The 20,813-nt window shown below is 34.9% G+C and overlaps 1 protein-coding gene across 2 annotated transcripts in view; it reads left to right on the top strand.

Moving 5' to 3' along the window:
* The window catches only part of LOC145291238 (ecdysone receptor-like), a 315,312-nt gene that overhangs the window by 98,878 nt on the left and 195,621 nt on the right, over nt 1-20,813 (top strand). The window contains exon 1 of one of the 2 annotated variants that reach the window (XM_080136843.1): nt 19,939-20,068. The exons of the other annotated variant lie outside the window; for it this stretch is intronic. The gene's annotated coding sequence lies outside the window, so the exon portion shown is untranslated. Of the gene's footprint in view, nt 1-19,938; nt 20,069-20,813 lie in introns of those variants that run through there. 2 annotated transcript variants of the gene reach the window in all.

The following is a 20,813-nucleotide window of genomic DNA, read 5'->3' as shown; positions in this document are numbered from 1 at the left end:
TGCATTTGCAACGCCCCTCGTAGGTATATATGGTGCTCTCGGATAGATATTGAAAAGATCAATAAATAAAAAAAAGTAGAAGGTATTGCATTTGCAACGCCCCTCGTAGGTATATATGGTGCTCTCGGATAGATATTGAAAAGATCAATAAATAAAAAAAAAGTAGAAGGTATTGCATTTGCAACGCCCCTCGTAGGTATATATGGTGCTCTCGGCTAGATATTGAAAAGATCAATAAATAAAAAAAAAGTAGAAGGTATTGCATTTGCAACGCCCCTCGTAGGTATATATGGTGCTCTCGGCTAGATATTGAAAAGATCAATAAATAAAAAAAAGTAGAAGGTATTGCATTTGCAACACCCCTCGTAGGTATATATGGTGCTCTCGGCTAGATATTGAAAAGATCAATAAATAAAAAAAAGTAGAAGGTATTGCATTTGCAACGCCCCTCGTAGGTATATATGGTGCTCTCGGCTAGATATTGAAAAGATCAATAAATAAAAAAAAGTAGAAGGTATTGCATTTGCAACGCCCCTCGTAGGTATATATGGTGCTCTCGGCTAGATATTGAAAAGATCAATAAATAAAAAAAAGTAGAAGGTATTGCATTTGCAACGCCCCTCGTAGGTATATATGGTGTTCTCGGCTAGATATTGAAAAGATCAATAAATAAAAAAAAAGTAGAAGGTATTGCATTTGCAACGCCCCTCATAGGTATATATGGTGCTCTCGGCTAGATATTGAAAAGATCAATAAATAAAAAAAAAGTAGAAGGTATTGCATTTGCAACGCCCCTCGAAGGTATATATGGTGCTCTCGGCTAGATATTGAAAAGATCAATAAATAAAAAAAAAGTAGAAGGTATTGCATTTGCAACGCCCCTCGTAGGTATATATGGTGCTCTCGGCTAGATATTGAAAAGATCAATAAATAAAAAAAAGTAGAAGGTATTGCATTTGCAACGCCCCTCGTAGGTATATATGGTGCTCTCGGCTAGATATTGAAAAGATCAATAAATAAAAAAAAAGTAGAAGGTATTGCATTTGCAACGCCCCTCGTAGGTATATATGGTGCTCTCGGCTAGATATTGAAAAGATCAATAAATAAAAAAAAAGTAGAAGGTATTGCATTTGCAACGCCCCTCGTAGGTATATATGGTGCTCTCGGCTAGATATTGAAAAGATCAATAAATAAAAAAAAAGTTGAAGGTATTGCATTTGCAACGCCCCTCGTAGGTATATATGGTGCTCTCGGCTAGATATTGAAAAGATCAATAAATAAAAAAAAGTAGAAGGTATTGCATTTGCAACGCCCCTCGTAGGTATATATGGTGCTCTCGGCTAGATATTGAAAAGATCAATAAATAAAAAAAAGTAGAAGGTATTGCATTTGCAACGCCCCTCGTAGGTATATATGGTGCTCTCGGCTAGATATTGAAAAGATCAGTAAATAAAAAAAATATGTACTTTAAGGCAAAAATTGTACTATTTATTCCAGTTTAGTTTCATGCAAATGATCGATATGTTTTTGTTTTTTTTCTGCAACATGTGGACGAATGCAAAACTAATCAGAAAAGAAAATCCCAGGATGTCTGTTATTGTTTTTACAGCAGCAGATGGCACACTGGTGCAAGTAGCAGCAAATCTCACTAATGTCTCAATATATACGTGTACAGGGGCATTATTAACTTATTAATGCCAGGCTTTTCCATTGGCGCCAAAGCCAACAGTCTAGGCTATCTTTGAAATAGTTTTTTTTTTCACTGTTGACTGAGGAACGGCTGATGTTTTGTGCAGTACTAGGAGGTCCACCCTCTTAGGACGTTACCAACCATCTTTTGGTGGGGAGGAGTAAGCTTATTGCTGTCTGCCTGTGGCACCCTGACCGGGGAACACTAATGGGGTTGCATAAGCAATTTTTTCATAATCCAGAGCGCCCTTTCTTAAGGGATTGCCGGCTTGACTCTTCCATACCTACCGGCTTTGTGTAACATCTTTCTGCGGCGAGGAGAAAGTGAATAAAATGTTTATTAATGCCAGTAAAAATAACGTTTCAAGTTTTACATTTAGAAATGAGTTTAGTTCTAAATAGATGGAGTCGTGTTTTTTTACTAGCGAGGATCACTACATGGCCTAAAAGCCACTCGAGGATAGGTCTTAATGAGTCGGGTGGCTGGAGAGGCAACACCTTGATGATCTGTAATGCTTGATGGTTCAACAAGAACTTTTTTTTACAGTAGATTTGAAAACGGTCTTGTTATAGTCAACTGGGAAGCATCCTTACAATATTGTGCTCCACAAACGAGTAGTTCTAAGTAACTTTGCACATGGAATTTTTATTTAGTTTTAGCCACAAATAGATAAGAGAAATTGTTAGCAGTTGTTGTAGTTAGACGAGTCCACCCCATTCATAGCTTTGAGCTCCTGGTAGGATATAGGCCATCTATAACTTTTTAGATGCTTTTGTAGCAAGAAGTTCTTTTTTTTTTTCAAGGTGAGGGTGCTGGCCACATGCCTAACCATCCCAGAAGGTACATACAGCACCTAGCCTTCCCAAATGGTCACCCATCTGGCACTGGCCAGGCTTGATATTGCTTAATTTCAGTGATCTGGGGAGAACTGGTGTATCAACGTGATTGAGCCATACAGTTAGACGAGTGTCTGCTGTGAATGTTCTGCAAAGGAGAGGGATCATATACAGAAACTTAGTCGAGCACCTGCCATGAAAATCTTGATAGAGCAGAGATGGACTCGCTATGTCTCATCTGCGAGAAAGAGAAAGTAAGGTGAAGAAAAGGATTTCACTCACTAGATTTCAAAACTGATTTTTGTACGCTATCAAGACAGAAAGAAGTCACTCTTAGCAGCTCCTCCTCAAATGTGCCAACAGTACTCCATCTTAGAATGTATTTGGTTCTTATACAGGTTGAGGATCTCCTCTCTCTCTCTCTCTCTCTCTCTCTCTCTCTCTCTCTCTCTCTCTCTCTCTTTCCCTTTCTCTCTACATCTCTCTGATTTGATGGTATCCTTTTGTGACGTCATACACTGTACATGGTTATCCCCTCATAACACTGTTTTAATGGCTTACATCACCAATCATCCTGTGTAAAAGATCTCTTCCCACCTCAAGTGAAATGCGGTGGCTGAATCGTGACAGTGCGGTCCTTGACCTTGAAAGAGGCCATTTTGGCCGACAATAGCATCTTTGGGTATAGACAAGAACCACATCGACATTTAATATGAATTTGGGTATAAAAATTATGTTTTAGCAAAGGGAGAAAAAAATGGAGAATATAATGGAACACCCATACATATAAAAATGAATATTTAATGAAACATTAAAAGAAGGGTCACCAGGTAGTAAGTGCTACCTAAAAACATAATGAGAGTTTTTTCAATAAAAATTTGAGAGAAACGAAATTTTAGAACAAGAGATTTTTATATAAGAGATCAGAATATAGTTAATTTTCAGTCATTTATATAAACACATGTTTCATTAAGAAAGTTGGGTTAGTAGTCACAAGTCAAAACGTTAGCAGTGTGAATTAATATGCATATATAAGTATGTGAGTATTTGGCAGCGTGGCATTGTGTATGTGTGTTGGTTTACTTTCTTAGTGCGTGTATAGATATGTATGAGTTGATAAAGATTGGTTCATGTGTCAGTGAGTTTTTTTTTTTTTTTTCTTTTTTTTTTTTTTTTTGCGACTTGCCTACCTCGGGGGCTCAAAGGGATGTTGTTAAGTAACGTTTTTGGATGCCTTCAGGTGCTTTTGGCTGTTTGTTTTATAGAAGTTTCTAACTTCACGTTAGCTTACCATTTTCACATAGACATGTTATTTCTTGGGGTTTGAAACGATTTTTATTGGTTGCAACATATTCTGAGTCCACATGTTTCTGTGAAAACTGATTTGATGAAAAAGGCGTATCTCAACAAAGTGGAAAAAAGAAAAAGGGTTGCAATTAAAGCCATTTGCATTTTAGAGTTGGTCGGAATCAATTTGCGATTCACTCACTACAGATACACCAACCGAAACGTTCAACTTTCTGAGCACCACATTACTTTTCACATCTTTCGGATACGATGCCACTTTCTATGAATCACTGCTTCTTATCATTTTTGGGTGCTAATGTATTTGAGCAGTCCCAAATTTCTAGGCTCGGAAAATTTAGGTCCTGCGATATTTTGTAGACAGTGTAATCTATAAAAATATGATCTCATCTGAAATTACCAGGCGTTATTTTATCAATATATTTTATAAAGAACAGAAAACAATTCAAATTATATTGGGCAAATATGAATGAAATAAAAGACATCAACATATGAATAAAGGGAAGCTGTTGCCAAGATCGCTGATCAAATGGTTGGATCACTCTACCGTACTAATAAGTATCTCACTGCCAATGCAATCTTCTAAGAGTCAGGTGTGCTCTAAAATGGAGTACTATTGCCACATTTGGAGCTGCTCGGCATACCCTATCCTGCCTTGATAGAATTCAGAACCGGCTTCGAAACCTAGTAGATGATTATGTCTTTTTTCCTTTCCCTGTGTATATATATATATATATATATATATATAGATATAGATATATATATATATATAGATAGATAGTGTCCATACAGATTGGTTAGTAAGAATAATAGAATATTCAAGTAATAAGTAGACAAGCTCATTGTGAAAAAAAATTTTTTTTTTACATGGAGGTCACCACTTATTAAGGCCCAGAAGCCACTCGGGCATAAGGGTTATTGTGTGTACAGTAATCAATGGATACAGTAATCAATGGGATAGTTTCATAGTAATCGTTAGTATTGGAGAATTGATAAAGTGTTGAACTTAAGGGGGCGATTCATCAGAAATTTGTTTATGTTGGACTTGAAGACATCCAAGTTGTAGTCAGGTGGGAAACAGGCAAACGGGAGAGAGTTCCACAGGCGTGCACTTCTAAGAAAGAAGCTTTGTTCATGGAATCTACGTTTTGATTTTAGGCACAGATAAAGAGTGGGGAAAATTACTGACAGTGGTTTCAGCTAAACGGGTGTTTTACGTGAAAGATTGGCAAGGGGGGACCAGAGATTGGAGCTCAGACGAGCACCTGCCATGGAAATAACGATAAAACAAAGATAGACTCGCAACATCTCTTCTATGGGAGAGAGGTTGCAAGGAAAAGAAAAGGGCATCCTCCACTAAGCCACAAAGTCTATTTTGTACTCTGTCAAGGCAGGATAGGCTGTTTTTAGCAGCTCCTGCCCAAATGTGGCAGCAGTACTCCATCCTTGGACGTACTTGGCTTTTATACAGATAGAGAATTGCACCAGTAGTGAGATATCTTCTGGAGCGGTAGAAGGATCCTACCATTTTCCCAGCGACCCGGGCAACAGACTTGATGTACGTGTTCCATTTCAGATCAGGAGTAAAGGTCAAACCCAGAAGCTTGTCAAAACATGGAGCCTTCCCAAGACGAGAGCCATCCATTTTAATTGATGCCAGATGGGGATCAGAGCGTTGATGATGTAAAGATAGGAGCTCGGTTTTAGATGCATTAAAAGTAACCAGCCACCTCTTCCCCCACTGTACCACATGCTCAAGATCAGAGGAAAGAAAATCAGAGAACTTTGTCATTTATGGCCTTTGATGTATTGCCATAGATGATCGTGTCATCAGCATAGATGTCAACGAATGATTTAAGTATGTGTTTTGGGAGATCATTGATGTAGATCAGGAAGAGAGTTGGGCCCAGGATAGACCCCTGAGGGACTCGAGCATTAATACTGTGGGCTTCTGATCAACCGCTACTCTTATGAGCCTATCAGAGAGAAATGATATAATAATTGAGAAAATATTTCCAGTTATACCATAGCTTGAAATCTTGTGAAGCAGACCCTTATACAATACCTTATCGAAGGCCTTTGATATGTCAAGAGCAATTGCCCTAGAAAGGAAGCCTTTGTCAAGAGATTTACTAATCCTATGAGATATAACTGATAAGATATCGATGAGATAAATTAAATACAATTTGTTCACGGCAGAAACATTAATTCTTTATATGCATGCCCTTTACTCGTCCCTGCATCCTCTTTCCCACAGAAGAGACTCGTGAGTCTGCCTTTGCTCTATCACTATTTTCATGGCAAGTGCTCAACGGAACTCTAATCTATGGTCCCCATTTGCCAAACTTTCACAAAAAACACTCAACTAGCTACAACCACTCTATGCGATTTCCCCCAGATTTTTGCCTAAATCTAAACGCAGATTCCATGAACAAATCTTCTTTCCCAGAACTGCTCGCCTGTCGAACACAGTTCTGCTAACCTGCTTCCTGATTGATGGTAGCCTTCAACTCCAATGTAAACAAATTCTTGTTGAGCCATCCCCACAAATAATCAAATTCTACCCAATTTACACCATTTAGTCCATTTACTCCAACAAAAGGGTAACTTTTTTCTTTTCAATTTGGAATCCTTAGCAGCTATTTTCACAGGTTAAAAACCAAATCAGAAGTGTTTTCGAGGTCTAAATACCCTATATATCAAGTTTCAAGTCTATAGATCAAATATTCAAAGAGGAATTTCATAAGGACGTTTAACACACACAGACAAGGTCACTTGTATATATGTGTGTGTATAGATCATCGTATAACGATTAGATCACTGTGACTGACGTTAAAAACATTTTAAAATAAAATGTTTAAATTCAATGTTATTTCTCACGGTTAATGGTAGCCGATTGGATACGATCTTTACTAATCGAGCCAGAGATGGCTTGTGTTGCCGGGTTCGAATCTATCGACTGGTGTTAATCGTGACACCCTGCATTGAAGATTCCCAAAAGGATGAAACACTAGTGTCTGTAGGTATTTAATTATTATAGTAAATAATTATATATATATATATATATACTAGCAGTTCATCCTGGCTTTGCTCGGGTCCTGTGTACTGTTCATAACTTTATGTGTATATCTCTCTCTCTCTCTCTCTCTCTCTCTCTCTCTCTCTCTCTCTCTCTCATATATATATATATATATATATATATATATATATAATCTATTAAAAAATTTGATTCATGTCCAGGTAACCTACATTGAAAATTTCAAGTGTTTAGACCCATATATATATATATACACAGACATATTGATTTTATATATATACATATATATATATATATGATCAACATATCTGTGTACTAGAACGTTTTTATCCTAAATTCCATGTAATTATGCACAATGTAGAAACTATGCATGAAAAGAATCCAGTGTAAAGTTAAATGAAACATTAATCTAATAAGAAACCATAAAACATGAATAACTAATTAATGAATGCTCGTTTTTCAAAGGAATATGCAAATTAGTCAATCTTCATGCATCCGCTCGCATATCCATGATTAAGTTTGTTTTAATATTTTTTAAATAGAAAAAGTAGGCTTTTAATATTATTGTTAGAGCGAGAAAAATCTCAGCTTTATAGGTATATAGATTAAATATATGTTTACTTGATTTGTAAAAATGATTATTTTAACAAATTTATTTAAAAAATAACTTTGTGCTTCTACATAATATGAACCAAAAAAGCAAGAATTTGGTTCGTGTTGTGCAGATTGTATATTGTTTTATCAAGGTGTAGTAAATTGTAACAGAGACATCGTTATATGATTAACTAGCTGAACGCCCGGCATTGCCCGGTCATACAATACACTTAAACATGATATTTTAATTTATGCAGATTGCGTATGTATTATTATAGAATCAATCCTCTATTGATTATTATGTATTACGAGGACTAATTTGCAAAAAAAAAAATAAATAAATAAAATAATAATAATGTTGTTCATCAAATTCCGTCTGTGTTTGTTTACCATATCACGTCAGCTGATATTTGGGCTTGATGATCTTAAAAATAGTCTTTCTTCTCTTATAGATAGAAACAATTTTACAAGGGGAATATTTTATGTTACACCAGCCAAGATTAGACCGGTGTAACATAAAATATTCCCCCCTGTAAAAATTCTTTTTTATCGATAAGAGAAGAAGGACTATTTTTAAGATTGGAGTTTTTCTATTTTCGATAAATGATTTGCTGATATTGTATTATCTCCCTTGGCCGGTGTAATGTAAAATATTCCCCTGTAAAAATTCTTTTTATCTATAAGAAAGAAAGAGTATTTTTAAGGATCGGATTTTTTTCGATTTTCGATACTTATCGGATGAATTTCTGCACACAACATATCTAAGAACACTGCCAGAAATATACGTTAGTTTTGTGTGAAATTTGCAAAAGATAGGCTCAGCCGTTTCGGAACCTATGAGGAAGGAACTTACACATACACACAAACAAAGTGGTTTTATATAATAATTGAGATAATACTTTATTTAGCGTATATACATAATAGGAGACCCGCTTCCGGTTTAACCTATATCCATCGATTAATGGGATTTTGCAAGCGTTATAACATAAATCTCCCAAGTTTGAATTATTGTTGAATTATTTCTTTCTTGTGTTTGTATTCAAAATGGCAGACAAGACAGTCTTTCCTTGGTTGCACATAAAATTTTATTTTATTTAAAAATATTTTTTGATATAGGAAGAATTCTGGGCAATAACACCCCCCCCTACACACACACACACACACACACACACTTTTTCTTTATTTTTACTAAAACCTGGTTTAAAGTAACAAGGGTAAACGTGTCCAATAGCTGACTCCAATTGGGTTGCCAGATTATAATAAATATTTGAAGCCAAATCTTTCAGGAAAAAAAAAAGCCAAATTGGAAAAGATAAAATAATTAACAAATAATCTTCTGTAATTTTTTTTTTCGGAAAAAGAGACACTAATATTTGGGAGCTAAACTCTTCAATATATAGATATAAGTGAAATGCGTCGGTTTAAAACATCGGCAAATGTGTAGTTTAGCGGCGTAAATTATTTGACAGACAAAAAAATTATAAAACTATTTATATAAAACACATTAGAGCTAAGGATGAAATAAACCCGAAAAAAAGTTTCATTTTTATAATTTTTTCGAATCCCTACTACATGCGAACGTTATTTTAAAGCGCCAATTATGTAAACATGATTTTCGTCTCGCAATTTCATTATTTTCGTACGATGAAAAAAATTTAAAAAAATCATTACTAATTTATTTTGCCCTTCTCCTTTTAAATGGTACAAAAGTTATATTGATAATATTAATTTATGATAAAGTTACATATGGGGGGGTAATTCTGTGGTGAATTTTGGAGGTGCCTAAGTACGACAATCGAGGCCGCCATATTGTTTTAAAATTTGACTTTCTAAGATTTGACAGATTGTCCTTTTTAAGGGAAAATTTGGTTATTTTTACGTTTTTTAGCCGACTTTTTTTGTAATGAAAACGCGTAAAAAAGCCAATTTGGGCCTTAAAGTGGTCCGTTTTGGCCTTAAAAAGGCCAATGTCAAACCTTAAAAAGGCTAAATTTTAAAAGCAGTACAGCGACTTCAAGTGTTGTACATTTTGTCTAAAAAATGATGAAAAAATAAAAAAATAAATGTTTTCTGGTTTTATTTCAGCCTTAAGGTCTAATAACGTGTTTTATATAAAAATAGTTTTTTTAAATGTTTGTTTATCAAATAATTTACGCTGCTAAACTACACATTTGCCAAAACATCACTAATCTACACAAGCACACAAAAAATAACAATAATTACGTGAAAAATATATTGACGAAATTTTGGGTTCGTCACCAAAATCCGTTTTTCATGGTAACAAAAAGGAAAGAAAAAAAAGGAGGAAAAAGGCATTTATGGCGAATTTCTCGGAAAAGAGTAACTAGAGGAAATGAGTAAAAGAAATACGGACCCGAATAAGTTTAAAATGATCCAAGTTTATTAAAACAAAAAGTTATCGATTGCCTTTATTTCCTTATCCTTTATTGCCTTAAGGAAACATTTAAAAATACATTTTAAAAAATACAAAAAAAAAGACGTCAATCCTTACTTGCAAGAAAGGCTGAAAGAAAAAAAACATATAAAGAACGGAAAACAGTCCTTTTAACAAAATGTTCAGTCTTTCTTTGACAAAATGTTTTTTTTTCTTTTCCGAAAGGACAAACAAAAAGTTTCTTTGACCTAAAATGGGAGAAAGAAGTAATTTCCTTTGTGAAGGCTCATGTGCCTTTTAATTCAAAGGAGAGAGAAGACTATAAAGCCGCTTTGGTAGGCTTTATGTGTACAAATACGGGGTAAATTCTTGAATTATGAAAGATTTCCTTTCTGAAGGAAACTTCGGTTGAAAAATCTTTCAAAGAGGGGATTTCCTTTCTAGGAGCGATGTTCTGCTCGTCTCGTCGGCGAAATTAATTTTTGTTCTTCTTAGAAAAGAACTCCTCAACACACGGTAGTTTCCTTCGTTAGCCCTTTGAGAATAATAATTTACCAGTTGTAAGACTCGTTTGTCTTTTAATAACCTGTATTAATCTTCCAGTCGTAAGACCTTGTTGTCTTATAATGACTGAGAATAAAATAACGTTAATAGTTTAGTACGAACAAATGAAGTTCTAAACAAACGTCTTTCTCCAAAGGAGGAGAGAAAAAAAACCCGTAGAATTTAACGTCAAGAATCCTTTTTGACGGAGCCGAATAGCGTCCTTCTTCTTGGCCGGCTAGATTCGAACTGACGAAAACGGGCAAAAACCCTTTCCTCCTCCTCCTCCTCCTCCTCCTCCTCCTCCAGAAGGTAGGAGAGAAGCGAACTATACCGATGCTGATGATGATGGAAGTGACCTGCCGGTCAAGGAATGCGTTCCTTGACCCAAATGGCGAGATGTTGAATGTGTATAAATAAAAATATAAATAAAAATTATTTCTCTATTAAAAATTTCAACAATATGTTTATATATTTAATCACACACTGTTTTTTTTTTCAATTTGGCGTTTTTGTTTGTGAAAATTTGGCTACAGTTATCAATTTGGCCTTTTTTGGACTTTTTTTTCTGTAAAATTTGGCTTCAAATATTTGTTATAGTCTTGCAACCTCGACTAGGGTCAGCTAATGAACACGTTTACTATAACAAGTTGTTTGGGAATTGTAACGAAAGCCTATTTCCCCATCAATAATTTGTTTGACTGAAATAGGGTATTTTTTTAGGTTAGGTCCAACTCCACAATTTTCTTTTAAATTACACCTTCTATAGGTTTTTGACTATGCTGAATACGAAAATCGCATTGAAATTTTGCAGAAATAATTAGTTATTGAGATATAAAAAGTTGCATTATGCATTGTATTCTTTGGCAGACATCTTTTTTACGGGATAGATGAGTGGATTTCTTTATGGCGCACGCGCGTAAAAAAGATGGCCGCCAAAGCGATAACTACCTATTTCTGCAAAACTTCAATGCGAATTTCGTATTCAGCATAGTCGAAAATCATTAAAGGTCTGCCTGCTTCCCTCCGGACTACAACTTGGATGTCTTCAAGTCCAATGTTAACAAATTACTAATGAACCGCCCCCTTAAGTAAACACTTCATCAAATCTCCACACTAACGTAATGTACTTGCAATAACCCTTATCCCTGAGTGGCTTCCGGGCCTTAATAAGTGGTGATCACTGTGTAAAAAAAAAAAAAAAAAAAAAAAAAAGGTCGTCATTTAAAAGAAAATTGTGGAGCTGGACCTAATCTGAAAATTTACCTAAAATAGGATTAAATCCAATTGCAAATCTGTATAACTTAATGTTAGAATAGAAACATATTTATTGTAATTAGAAAGAAACCACTAACGTTCAAAATTCTCATTTTCATGTGTAGAGCTTTTCTTTTCTTTTTTTTCTTTTAATTTCGTGACAGGATGAGGTGGGGTGTAGAAATACGCAACGACGCGTGTCTATTTTAATGGGCGGGAAAAAAAAGGAAACACGTTTGTTTTTGTTTTAAAGCAATCATTTTTCTTTTCTTTTCTTTTTTTTTTTATGCAACACAAACACAACCGTCATCAAAGTGAACCGATGCGTACAAAAAGAAAATCGAAACTTTGAACTAAAAGCGCCAGAAGCAATCGTTACAGCAAATATTGCATAACAAAGAGGGTCCACCGCCGTTACCCTGAAACGCACTTCTCTCTACAAGAGCAGAGTTAGAATGTGAGTTGTTTATTTGGTGCTAGTGTAGAGTTGTAATCTGTTTAAACCAACGCATTTCAGATGAAGCCATCATTACGTGCTTGCGTGTCATGTCGAAATTAGTATAAATTCCAAAAGATACGAAAAATGATCCAGTAGAAGATGTGTTACATGTATTTTTAACCCAAAATCATCCATAGTTACGTTCTGTTTAAAAATATGTCACGGTAACATATATTGAGTGAGTTTCTAACAGTATTTTGTATAATTTTTAGTTTTAACTCATTTCCCCAACGTTAACGTGTTAAACATAGTCCGCCGTCATTTGTATTTTTCAAATACATTGATACATACTATATGTTTTTCGAGCCGAATACATTAAATAGAAACACTAAAAGATTATCCAGTTAAGTAGAAAAGTAACTTATATTGCTTTTGATAACATTTATTTGTTATATATTTGTTTTTTGACAACTTTTTCGAATGTATGTGTATAGTAAAACAAACCCAATTTCTGTTGTGTTACTGTATTGATGTACTTGTTTTATTTTACGAAAACTTTTGCAAAAGTTTCGTAAATTGCAAAGTTAAAGAAAGCTAAAATGCAAAATGACAGGAGATTCAGGACTTTAAAAAAAATACCAAAATTCCCATTTACTTGCCTCCATACAAAGACAAAGTTAGGCACAAGGTTGATGTTAAGAAAATTTAGCTTTGCGCCCACCCCTCAAAAAAAAAAAAAAAAAAAAAAAAAGTACTTTGGATTGGGACAAAAATGTTGCCAGGGTAAAGTAGGATCCCTCCAACCCTGACTGAAGACTAAACAGTTACTATACTTTGAAAAATAAAATTTGCACGAACTAAGCACTGCGTAGTAAAAAATGTGGAGTGGGCATGAAAGGGAGGGGGGCTATAGTCGTCTGGTTTACTCTTAACTAAGTTTATTTTGACCTGTTTACGCAAACATTGTTTCTTTCTTTCGTTTTTTTTTTTTTTTTTTTTTTTTGTCACCATCAAAGTAATCTTTACTGGCATTAAGTTTTTATTCACTTCAGCAATCACTACAATACCACATTTACTCCATTACCTGCCCTATGCTAGACATCTCCAATAGTTTTAAATTAATTTTATTAAATATAAGTTCCTGCAAATATGATGAGGAATGGGTCACTAAAAAAAAACATCCCAAAAGAAAGAAAAACAAAGAAATTAAACTTAATCTGTGATACTGTCGACGCCCCTCTCCCCGAGTGTTAAAAAGTACAGGAGAAAGAAAAAAAAAGAAATATGAGGAAAAGAAAAGAAATAGGTTTACCAGTAGAACAATAGATAGGAAGTTGTTTACAAAGGAACACAAAAGAAAGCTAAAATAGGATTGTTGATAAGGATGTTGCAGTAATGGGAACAAAGCATCGGTTAATATATTTTAGAGTTAGTTTTAGGAGAGGTCAATGACATTTGCGACACTTTACGGCAATTAGAAACAGTTGCAGACAGTCTTGGGTGTGCAACGATTGACGACAGTGCGAGTTGAAGATAGTTGAGAGCTGGATAAAGGCTGTGGCTCGGAGCAGACTACTGATTGTTTCCAGTTTGTTTATAATAAAAACAGCAGATCGATCTCTAAATGAGAGTGGAACTTAAGTGGGAGGAAATAAAATAGAGTTGGAGTCTGAGGATGTTGTTCTTTCAAGATAAATATAATGTGCAGCAGAAATATTTCCCACATTTTGACCTGCGATTTTCCCAGTCGCTATCGTGGAGTTTTTGAGCAATCGTTAATTTGTATGGATCGAACTGCATATCAGTATGTAGAATTCTTCTGACTGTTCGATCAGACAACCCCAAGGCTAAAGCATGTTCGTGAGCCGAACGCGTAAGAGACTGAGAAACAGAAAATCTCACATCTCGAATACTGTCTGACGTTCGATCACTTCGAGGCCTTCCAGGTGGCTTTCTTTTAAGTGCTGAACCTTTAGCTCTGAAATTTTCAACCCATAGTTGTATTGATTTTCTATCTTGAACAGCATCATGTTGTCCTAATTTGTGATGAACTCGGAAATCTCTCTGTGTTGCAGTTACAGATTCACTATTCTTCAAAAAACATTTTTACAATAAAAGCAAGATGTACACCAGTCCAAACCATACTACTTCATGAAGGTACCTTAAAACAAAGGCCCTGTCGGTGGGGCATTAGAATACGCCGACTGCCCCCCTGCAGAGGGTAAAAGTCCCTCAATGGGGGGTCCTGGATATGACCTTAAACTATATCCAGTGGTGAGGCCCCAGCTTGTGGGCTTTGGGGAGTGTGAAGCCACCCTTTAATTACCATTGCTCCCAGGTCCACTCTGACCTGGAGTGGTAGTACCTGTTAGGGTCCCAACTATGGGTTAAATAGAAACTGACGTGAAAACAACAAATATACTCTATTAAAAAAATTTTTCTTCAAAATCTTTGGATTCGGCATTAAATAACCCGAAAAGGGTTGATATGCCGTAAAACAAAAACAACCAACCAACTGAAAACAAAATTGGCAAGTTATTAGTTAAATGAAAACATCATTGACGTTTGCATAAGTTTAGTAACAACAAATAGTTGAAAGTTTAAAATGTGGGAAGTATTTCTGCCGCACACTGTACTAAGAGTCGGACAGCACATGGTCTTTCACTTTTACAAATTAGTAAAACCCTCACAACCTTGTCTAAAAATAGACACCGATTGTTTCCAGTTTGTTTAGAATAAAAACAGCAAATCGATCTCTAAATGAGAGTGGAATTTAAGTGGGAGGAAATAAAATAGAGTTGGAGTCCTAGAATGGATATTGTTCTTCCAGGATAAAGAGTAAAAGAGTATAAAATGGGTCTTCCATTATTTTGTCCCTTGAGCGATGTTTCTGACAAAGGGTGAAAAATTGCTGTTTTCTGAGTCAAAATCTTTCCATTTAACACTTATTGGTGGCTAATTTATTTAAATTTGAATTATTTTTTAGCTCCATATATCAAGTGGCTTCATGTCTTATCAGGAGCGATTTTCATTTAAAAAAAGGGGGGAGACCGAGAGTGAGTATCTTAGTAAATCATTATTACTCCTAAAAATTGAAAATATGAATCGGACCCACTCCTCCAACTAGCTGAGAGAATAGCTTGCTTAGGACGAGGTTAAAAAAAATGAACCAAGATCCGTGTGCATTATGCTCAGGTAGGAAACACTCTCTCCCCTTCCATGCATTTCAACTTGTACCCACCTTTTGTTAAATTCCAGTTGATGTAATCTTTTTTTCTATCACACCTAATTTTAACCTCAAGCTGACACTTGAAGAATAAAACCAGGGTTAAGTCCAAAAATTTAGTATTCAAAGTTAAGATGCTGGAAGTGGGCTCGGTTTACTTAAATATGGAACGGAAGTCACTAAGCATGAAACGGAATACGAAAATATATGAAAAACTTCTATATATATGATGAAACAATAAAAAAATTATCACATACTTTTGTCATGAATAATACATTCCATTTATTCATTTTAAGAAACTTTTTTATACAGATGTTTAAAATAAGTGGTTGTTTATATTATGTAATTGGAATTCATTATTGAGATGAGTATTATCTATATATCTATAAAAGTGAACGTGTCTGTCTGTCTGTCTGTGTACATTTCCCTACGCAATAACTCTGTCAATTTTTAGTCTATAGACTCGAAATTTGAAATACCGGGTACTGAGATTTGGGAAAATCGATGTGACGGGTGTCATCCAGAAATTTGGCTGTTAAGGGGTCAAATTTCAACGATTTGATCTTTAAGAACTCTACCAAACTCCTCCGACAATTTTGGGTGTAGACACTTGAAATTTTAGATATAGGTTCCTTGAACCTGGATCTAACTTAATAAAGTGATTTGAGCCCGAAACTATAAATTTTAAGGGGTCATAATAGGGGTCAAATTAAAAAAAAAAATTTACTCTTTTTTTTGTTTTGCTCAGCATACACCTCCAAACACCCGGGCAACGCCGGGCTGAAATGCTAGTTTATTATATTATTATTTATTTTATTGCGGACTATTATTATGGCCTTCGTCAGGTGATAACCGCAACGGGATAGGAATTCCGAATCTCTTAACTGCATTCTCAGCAATCACTGCCATCCATAGTTGTTGTCATCTCACCACGTTTTGGCCAAGTAAGCCTCTGGCCGGCTTTGGGTAGGATTGAAACCGTTATCTTCAGACAATTCTCACCTGGAACCATAGAGATTCGACGTCTCTATACACTGCGCCACGGGCCCGAAAGGGCGATCAAGGTTGGATTTTTTGGTATTATAAATCCACGTTTTCTTTATTATCTGATATCACTTGATGAAGGCCAGAGGAATAGTTGGCCGAAAAGTCATGAAATAACATCTAAGAAAAGATGAGGATAATAGTCCGCAATAAAATTAATTAAATTGTTGTTTGTTTGTTTGTTTTTTATTTGTTTTTTGTTTTTTTTAGAACACAAAAAGTGTTAATAAAAAACTTTCATACATTATTTCTGACAAAATTCTGTGATAAAACTTGTGAAAGACATAATTGTATTATTTCCAAATGATACTATTTATAGTAATCTAAGTAACAAAAATTCTCATTTGTTTTTTTTTTTTGTTTTTTTTTGGGGGGGGGGTTCTTGCATGATAACAATTGTCAAAACAAAAAATATCTATTTATAGAAATGTAAAAAATGAAAAGTTTATTTGTTTCACAAAAGCACAAGAAGTGTTGAAACTATTTTTTTTTTTTTTTTTAACTATTTCCGTATGGTTCCGTATTTCATGTTAAATGACTTCTCTTCCGTTCCGTCATTAAGTAAACCGAGTTCGCTTCCGGAGTCTTAACTTTGAGTAGTGAATTTTTGGACTTAACCGAAATAAGATCTGGATGAGAAAAAAAAATCAACCTTATGCAATCTCTTCAGATATGTCATCAACACCATCATTCTGACTATGGCTAAGATTGTGAGAAATGCCATCCGTTTCTTCTTAGCCCGCGGATATAGATATAGATACAGATTCTGGTAATACGATTTAAACTACTTACAAAATTACCATTTCGATTCTTGGTAAATAAAACCCGATATTCATCGTCTTAAAACGAATATCGATGTCTGTTATTCTTTGCTGTCGCCGTTATCTTTATGTCTTCCTTTCTACCTTGTTGGTTGTATGGTCGATTGGCACGTTCACACCTCTCAGCCAGATTCTTTACTGTGCAATGTAAAACAATGCATTGTGGACTGTCACTGCAGCTTCATCCTCAATTAAAGCAGGCAATCAATCAATTCGATTGGCCGTTCGATGACAATAAAAACATGAGAGTTCGAAACATTCGTTGATCATCATTCAACCCCGGGCAACGTCGGGTCTCCCTGCTATATATATGTATATATATATATATATATATATATATATATATGAGAGAGAATAAATGACAAAGTTATATTGCAAAATGCATGATGTTGACCATCTTATAATTTATTCCTTTAATTCAGTTGACTTATACAATTCTTGACAGTATCTGTTTCGTAGCTCAAAATTATTGTATAAGAATTGTTAAGTCAACTGAATTAAAGGAATAAATTATAAGATGGTCAACATCATGAATTTTGAAATATAACTTTTTGTCATTTATTTGCTCTGTAATTACATTAAGCTTCTTATATTTATATATAAACTAACATTTTTAAAAAAAAACACTAACCTAGATTTAAAACGGATCAAGAAACTAAATATCCAGACTAAATAGAGCACACACAAAGGAACGGGTCAACCAGAGGTCAAATATGCCTTTGTCTGATAAATACATGCTCATTGGCTGATAGGTAGGGTGCGGTGGATACTGGAAAGCTTATTGTCTAACTAAACTCTCAATAGAAGATGCGCATATAAAAACGACAAACAACCACAGAATTCGTGCATAAGCCTGGAGAATCCTAGAGTGGATGAAACGCGGAATATTCAGTATAGCTTAATTGCTATATACATTTTATAACTTACTAATTATATATATATATATATATATATATATATATATATATATATATCTTCTAGTTGAAATGAAGCATAAAATAAATGACAAAACTTCTTTTTAAAACAAAACAACGAAAGGTTTATTTGGGAAACAGAAACTTGAAGGTTGGAATGTGTCCGAGTTGAAAAAAAAGAAGTAGAAAGACCCTTGAGTGTTTCGGTTAGGCAGCTGTTCTTTGTGGAGTCCCAGGTTAGCCAGCAGTTATCTTCAGTGAAAATCGTTGATGCTGAAATGTCCAGTGGACAAGGATGACAGGAGAAGAGTCTGTCTTTGTTGCTTGTCAGGTACTCACTGCTCGCTGACTAAGGTTTCCAAATGAGCTAAAAAAAAAAGAAAAAAAAAAAGTTCCTTAGGGGACGGGTGAGTCAATGAATTCTCTCAGCTGACTGGTTAGTGTGTAGCCGAATCAGTCAGCTGGTCCTGAATACATGATTTTCATTGCCAATAATAATTCATCATTTTAATTTTCAGTAAATAAAACACGATACTCCTCTTCTTTAGATGAATATCAGGGTCTGTTATTCTTCTTCTTTGCTATTGCCGTTTCTCTTTGTATTTCTAGCTACCTTGTTAGTTGTATGGTCGATTGGCACCTTCACACATTTCGGACTGCTGCACTAAGTGGTGACCCCGACGTGACTTCTTTTTTTTTTTTTTACATTTTTACCTCAAACAAGGCACAGTACCACTTTGATATACTATCAGGGGCATAAGTTGCAGGAATACTATGTAGGGATTTGAGCAGCAAGATGTATGTTCACATTACACTTGAACTTCTGCATGTCAGTACAGTTGGGAAACAGAAACCCGAAAGGCATTCTTAAGTCTAGCAGTTCTGAGGAAGAAACTATTAGAGTAGAAAGCTTTCTTACATCTAGGGATCTCTACTGTGTAGGGGTGGAACTTTGCTGCTTGCCAGGTTTGTTGGTGGTACGTACGTCAAGGGCATGCAAGGGTTTATAGTTTGTCGGAGCATCCACCATTAAAATACTTATAAAACAGGCAGAGGGATGCAACATTTCGTCGATGGGACAGAGGTTGAAGCTTAAATGATAGTTCAGGACCTATTGGGTTAGTGACTCTCTTTTGAACCTTGTCCAGGAATGAGAGACTAGAAGCAGATGCACCAGCCCAAATGTGACAACAATACTCCATGGATACTGTTTCTTCTGTCGAGCGTATTCATTATTTTCTTAAATGAAGTCGGTTATTTGACACACCGCGATAAGACTATGCCGTTTAAAGACATTTGTTTATAAACCTACGATTCCGTCAACCTAAAGAACTTTATTCTTTTTATGGAAACATTGATTAAGTGGAAACTATTGTTTGAAAGGCTGAGAGGGGAGTCGTTCATTCTGCTGTTGGCATTGGTTTCCCTGGTATCTTTCCAGATAAAATTCTTTCTACTTTAGAGGAGGGACTACATGAAGGTTGCGAACATTCTAAGTGAAAGTGTTTATCTGGTACGAACTGGATTCGAACTTGGCACACGCGGGTCTCTAGTCTGTGTCATTAACTACTTAGCCATCAGTGGGTAATCTATTGATGCATCTACCCACTAGGTAGATGCATCAATAGATTTTTCCTTTTCTCTCTCTTCTCTTTATCTACTCTTTTTCTTTTCTTTCTTTCTTTTGTTTGTTTTGTTCAAACATGTGACATTCCTGAATAAAGTTTGTAATAAATAAAATGCTTTTCCTTCCCAAGATAATTTCACTCGACGTGAGTGAAACGGGCACACCCACCCGACCCGATGTGGGCGGAGCCATAAGTTTCTTTCTCTCCTCTTTTTAACGAAAGATTTGCTTGACGAGATGTAAACGAAATTCATTTAAGTATTTTAAACTTCTTAAAACGACAATAAAACTCGAGACGAACTCGCACTTTTAAAGGATTTATTTTATTATTATTATTAACGTAAGTTACATTCATAATTTTCTATCTACGTTTTTCTTTGGAGGGGAACAGGTGGTCTGTGTTTGTCAGAGATGTCAGATAAACGTTTCGTTTATACAGATGGACGCTTCAAGAAAAGATCAAATACGTGAAAAGGAGATGCATAATAAAGATAGCAGAACAAACTACACAATAATATATATATATATATATATATATATATATATATATATATATATATATATATATATATATATATATATTAATGAAATCAAAGGGATGTAGTGTTTACCTGATATACGCGATGGTAAACTTTAAACTAATATAAATAACAAATAAATTTTGATTGTAAAGTTCAACTTAGAGTTTTAATTTTCTTTCTCATATATATATATATATATATATATATATATATATATATATATACACACATTATTTATTTAAGAATTTATCCAGCGCCCCTTTTATTCAAACTACTATTCTCATATTCGCACTTATATTCACAACGTTTCGGCAGATGTAACCTCCGACCCTTCCTCGGGTGCTTTTTTTTTTTAGAATGTGTGAATCTTCTAGTCTAAATCGGAAAACTATAGGGAATTTCGAACTGAACATTTTATTTAAGCAACAGGGATGACTTGTTCTTGTTCCGTCAACCGTAGCCCGATAGAAGTGTTGGGCATTTTGCAGTTAAGACAACAAAACCAAAAAAGTGGTATATATATATATATATATATAACAAATAGATGTTACCAAAGGCAAGATA

This window comes from Euprymna scolopes, chromosome 12, assembly GCF_053919585.1.
Source record: "Euprymna scolopes isolate OS-2025 chromosome 12, ASM5391958v1, whole genome shotgun sequence".
Classification (NCBI taxonomy): domain Eukaryota; kingdom Metazoa; phylum Mollusca; class Cephalopoda; order Sepiida; family Sepiolidae; genus Euprymna; species Euprymna scolopes.
This window is presented reverse-complemented; position numbering and strand designations above follow the sequence as displayed.